Genomic DNA, 6000 nt, shown 5'->3' with positions numbered 1-6000 from the left:
CTCTGAGGTGTGTTTCCTGTAGGCAGCAGAATGCAGGGTCCTCATTGCGTATCCAATTTTTTCATCTATGTCTTTTTATTGGGGAGTTGAGACCATTGATGTTGAGAGATATTAAGGAATAGTGATTATTGCTTCCTGTTATATTCATATTTGGATGTGAGGTTATGTTTGTGTGCTTTTCTTCTCTTTGTTTTGTTGTCAAGACAATTAGTTTCTTGTTTTTTCTAGGGTGTAGCTTGCCTCCTTATGTTGGGCTTTACCATTTATTATCCTTTGTAGTGCTGGATTTGTAGAAAGATATTGTGTAAATTTGGTTTTGTCATAGAATATCTTGGTTTCTCCATCTATGTTAATTGAGAGTTTTGCAGGATACAGTAACCTGGGCTGGCATTTGTGTTCTCTTAGGGTCTGTATGACATCAGTCCAGGATCTTCTGGCTTTCATAGTCTCTGGTGAAAAGTCTGGTGTGATTCTGATAGGTCTGCCTTTATATGTTACTTGGCCTTTTTCCCTTACTGCTTTTAATATTCTTTCTTTATTTTGTGCGTTTGGTGTTTTGACTATTATGTGACGGGAGGTGTTTCTTTTCTGGTCCAATCTATTTGGAGTTCTGTAGGCTTCTTGTATGCCTATGGGTATCTCTTTTTTTAGGTTAGGGAAGTTTTCTTCTATGATTTTGTTGAAGATATTTACTGGTCCTTTGAGCTGGGAGTCTTCACTCTCTTCTATACCTATTATCCTTAGGTTTGATCTTCTCATTGAGTCCTGGATTTCCTGTATGTTTTCGACCAGTAGCTTTTTCCGCTTACATTATCTTTGACAGTTGAGTCAATGATTTCTATGGAATCTTCTGCTCCTGAGATTCTCTCTTCCATCTCTTGTATTCTGTTGGTGAAGCTTGTATCTACAGCTCCTTGTCTCTTCCTTTGGTTTTCTATATCCAGGGTTGTTTCCATGTGTTCTTTCTTGATTGCTTCTATTTCCAATTTTAATTCCTTCAATTGTTTGATTGTGTTTTCCTGGAATTCTTTCAGGGATTTTTGTGATTCCTCTCTGTAGGCTTCTACTTGTTTATTTATGTTTTCCTGTGTTTCTCTAAGGGAGTTCTTCATGTCTTTCTTGAAGTCCTCCAGCATCATGATCAGATATGATTTTGAAACTAGATCTTGCTTTTCTGGTGTGTTTGGATATTCCGTGTTTGCTTTGGTGGGAGAATTGGGCTCCGATGATGCCATGTAGTCTTGGTTTCTGTTGCTTGGGTTCCTGTGCTTGCCTCTTTCCATCAGATTATCTCTAGTGTTATTTTTTTCTGCTATTTCTGACAGTGGCTAGACTGTCCTATAAGCCTGTGTGTCAGGAGTGCTGTAGATCTGTTTTCCTGTTTTCTTTCAGCCAGTTATGGGGACAGAGTGTTCTGCTTTCGGGCGTGTAGGTTTTCCTATCTACAGGTCTTCAGCTGTTCCTGTGGGCCTGTGTCTTGTGTTCACCAGGCAGGTCGCTTGGAGCTGGAAGGTTTGTCTTACCTGTAGTCCCGAGGCTCAGGTTTGCTTTTGGGGAAGGTCTGCGCCGCCCCTTCCGGGAGCTACTGTGCACCAGGGTTCTAGATGGCGTTTGGTGTTTTCCTCTGGAGTCAGAGATGTGGGCAGAGTATAATCTCTTCTGGTTTCCAGGCCTGTCTGCCTCTCTGAAGGCCCAGCTCTCCCTCCCACGGGATTTGGGTGCAGAGAACTGTTTATCCAGTCGGTCCCTTCAGGTTCCGGCGGTTTCTCAGTCGCAGCGGATTTCCTGCTCCTGTGCCCTTATCCAAGGGAACCCAGAGGCCGTATACAGTCTCCTCTTGGACCAGGGATGTGGGCAGGGGTGGGCAGTGTTGGTGGTCTCCTCCGCTCTGCAGTCTCTGGAGTGCCCACCTGTCTCGGGGTGAGCTCTCTCTCCCACGGGGTCTGGGAGCAGTGAGCTGGAGGCAGGGAGCACGAGATTGGGACTCCCGCTAAAAACCGGAAGTGTCCGGTCCCAGAGGAACCTTGAGTCTCTGTGTCCGGAGGCCACCAGTCAGGTCGCCTGTAGCAGAAAAGTTGGTCCTACCTGTGGTCCCGAGGCTCAAGACTGCTCGTGGGGTGTTGCCTATGAGCTCTCCTCCAACAGAGAACTTCTTAGTCATAGAAACATCTACTTCAATGAAAATGGACATGATGAGACTGTGACAGAAGCCACAAGAGAGAGAGATCTGACCAGTCTATGAAGGAAATTGTATGATTTTATAAAAACCATAATGTTTCTGTAATAGTTTAATACTTTGGTAATTAATTGAGGTTTGAAGTATCTACCATAACTCTAGATAACTGAATATTATTATTCACATTATTCTTTAGAGTGATCATAAAAGACCCAATGTTTTTGTTTGATAACATATTTATTATTATCAATTTATTTACAAAATCAAAAATTTGATACAAAAGCTTTATTTTTCTTAATACAAATTGTGACACATACAATGGTTGTAGTTTGGTTTATTGAGACACATTTCCCTCTAATATAGCACACACTGGCCTCCAATTCACGACATACTTAAGAATAATACTCAACTTCTAATTCTCTCACCTTCACTCTCCAAGTACTAGGGTTGTAGGTATGAGAACCAATAGGGCTTTTTGCTCATTTTTTATTTTTATAAAAGGGGAGGAAGTATCTTGGCTCACTCCTCTAGAAGTTTTAGTCCATGGTGACTTGGACCTTTAATTTGGAATGCATCACACACCATGCTGGAAATGTCATGCAGTGCAAGACAACTCACTTTTCAAGAGACCAAAATACAGCACAAAATTACCTGAAGACGTCCATCTAGGCCCATCTCTTAGACTCTCTACCATGTCCCAAAAGTACCAAGCTAGGGATAAAGCATTTAAGCTCTTGACCAAAGCAGGAGGCTCCACCTTTAAACTATAAAGAGGACATTGGATATGGTATGAAACTCACATTGCCATGCTAAGGGTAGAACCATCAAGTCTGAACGGGAAAGCAAAGCTGAATGGCAGAGAAGGAACCAGAGTCCTTAAGATTTTACATGTTCTTCTTTCTCACAATGAGAAAGCAATTGGTTTGGAGCCATCATGGTTTGTTATAGCAATGTTAAAGGTTTCTTCAAAACAGGTTGCATCAGGATGTTTAAATATATGCACGTCAAACATTACATAGAATACACTATAATGTGAATTGGATGTTTCTAATTTAGCTCATCAGTGAAATCTGAGACAAACATTTTTGTGCATCTCAAAACTAAATGAAAAAACTATCTTATTTTTATTGTATTATCCTATGGATAACATGGTGTCATTTTATTTTTACCAGCACTAAAGAATGAACTAAAATTTTAATAAATTCTAGGTTTTATGAACAGAGGAATCAGTATAAATGTATAAAATCACATATTTGTAAGATATTGACTCATATGTTAATATGCTGTTATTAGTAACTCAAAAACAGTATGAGAGAAAACAGGTATCTTGGTTGCTAGAATGCAAAACTTTCAAGAAAACTGCGTTTACTAGAAAAATTTAGTAAGGACCTGACTTACAACATGCTGGATGGGTTGCCTTTGTGACCAGCCAGGCCTTAGAAGTTGACAGCTCCTTATAAATGATTGTTGACTAACAAAAGTAAATCTTTAGGGTCAAGAATAACGTCTCTTGCTAATTATTCTACACAAATGGGCTTCAGTCCTTTTCAGATGTATCTGCATATTCTAAACAAATTAAGGATAATGAATAATATGATGAAGATTCTCAGCCAAGTCAACTTAGATTAGTAGGCACTTCACTCCTTTCTTGCCTTGGAATCTTTATTGATTTCATTAAACTTTAGCACTTGCTAAACCAAAGCCTTTGGTTTGCTTTTCCTATCTGTTCCCTTTCATATTTCTATTCTGTGTCTGATTTACTCATGTAATTCCTTATGCTTCGCTTGTTCTTTGTCCAGAGTCCCTAAGCCCTTTTGGCTCAGATTTTAATAATGTACAACCTATTAGCCAAACCACCTCATTTTGTGGTGAGTGTTACATCCTCAAGACATTTACAGAAACAACCAGCAATCCTCTGTCGTAATTAGGTCAAATAATTCCAGAAAATTTCTTTTGTTGACTGAGCCTATAGACTCATCATGGCCTCTTAGTGCTTTATTTTTTCTTGGCACAAAGATAATTACTTCTATTACCATCCCCAAATAGAAATGCTTTTCTTTCCCAGTCTTTGTTTGGAGCTGTCTATTAGCACACTGACACAAGAGTTTCTAATATGTTGCTTTTGTCCATAATTTATTTACTCCATAAATTTTAGCTGACTAGGAAGCATTTAGATTTTAGCTTAGGTCATCTATTTTCATTCCGGATCCCTTATCTTTTTAGCTAAATGTATTAGAAGTTTAGATACATCCTAGCTTGTACATGCAGAGAGGTCAACTTAAAAGCTCATGTCTATAAATTCGTAGGATGTTCTTTTTACATGCTGATTGGTGCTGCATCGGTCTGTCAGCGATCTGCTAATCTTCAACGTTTTCACACTAAAGCAGTCTACCAGCAATTCTCAGACAAACATTCACTCATATCCTTGTAAATCAGCCCTTAGTAAGTACATAGTTTGAATTTCCTGAAATCAGGGGCCACTGATGTCTATTGTATGCCATTATAGAATAAAACAATTCCAGCTGTAACATTTGATCCAACAAGTCTTCTGGTATACTAACCAGTGCAGACACTTAATTTTGATGGACTATAGATAGACTTCTTGAAACAACATTAAGAAATACTTAATTGCTATTGAACACAAACTAAAATTCCTATTTGGGGTTATCTGGCATTCTATTCATTCTTTCAAAGTGCAAAAAGGATTAGTTTTGTTTTAAAAATGACCTTTGGGTCTACAAGAGACAGTAGGGCATTGTTCTTTTTCCACCAAATACATCACTAAAAATACCTATAATAGCATAAATCGATAATTACCTTATTACTCACCTTGTCAGAACATAAGATTTTCAGCCAGTCAGCTCCAGAATATGATCCTACTAGATCTAAAGCAAATCTCACATTCCAACTGCTGTTTTTAAAGTAGGACTGGATGAGAAATGACTGAGTCCTGCCAAGCCAATGAAGTGCAAGGAGATATGTGCAGGGCATGGCTGGGATGCTGTCTCCAATTTCTCTGTCCATCACCAATATAACAAAAGTTTTATTCATACTGCACAAGTTGAGAAGGTAAATTTTTAGGAGCAGATGAATCATTTTGATTTTAATCTGTCTTTTCTGCTTTGTGTGACCGTGGGAAAGTTTTTCAATCTCTCTGTTTCTTGGTTCTCAGAAGTAAAATTAGTAATCTCTACATAGGGAGTTTGGGTTGAAGCCATGTAAACCTGCACTTCTTAAGACCTGTAAATAGTGCTTGGAACAAAGTAAGTATTTTTCAGAAAATAAAAGGAAGAGAAACTGCGCAATGTAGAGAAGAGACCTAAAAACATGGACTTCAACAGCAGAACCTTTCTGAAGCTTAAGCACCGGCTTAGCCTTTACTAACAGCTTTACTGATTAAACCAGGTTCAGGAGAGCACTCTGTTTTTATGATAAAATCGTCTCCATTTTAATAAAGACCACACAGCACTTTTGCTTTTGAATGTAAAGATAATGAGGCAGAGATACTGTCTCACATTCAATTCATACTTATTAAACACCTATTATAAAGGAAACAATCAACAATTATTAAAGGCAGAGAGCTATGGATTTATACAAATAACTGTGATGAATGGTCTAAACTTTCTAAGACAGCCACAGGCAAGTTACCCAGAAAAGTCACCTAGAGATTAGGCTTTTCATTTACTATCTGTCTAAGTTATTTAGTTACTTTGACAAAAGCAACTTAATAAAAGAAGGGTTTGATTTGGCTAACAGTTCAGGATACATTCTAGCAGGGTTGTGAGATCATGAAGCTGGATGATTAAGCAGCTGATCAGGATGCT

This window comes from Rattus rattus, chromosome 1 (genome assembly GCF_011064425.1).
Source record: "Rattus rattus isolate New Zealand chromosome 1, Rrattus_CSIRO_v1, whole genome shotgun sequence".
NCBI lineage: Eukaryota > Metazoa > Chordata > Mammalia > Rodentia > Muridae > Rattus > Rattus rattus.
The sequence above is the reverse complement of the archived record's forward strand: the minus strand, read 5'-3'. Positions refer to the sequence as shown.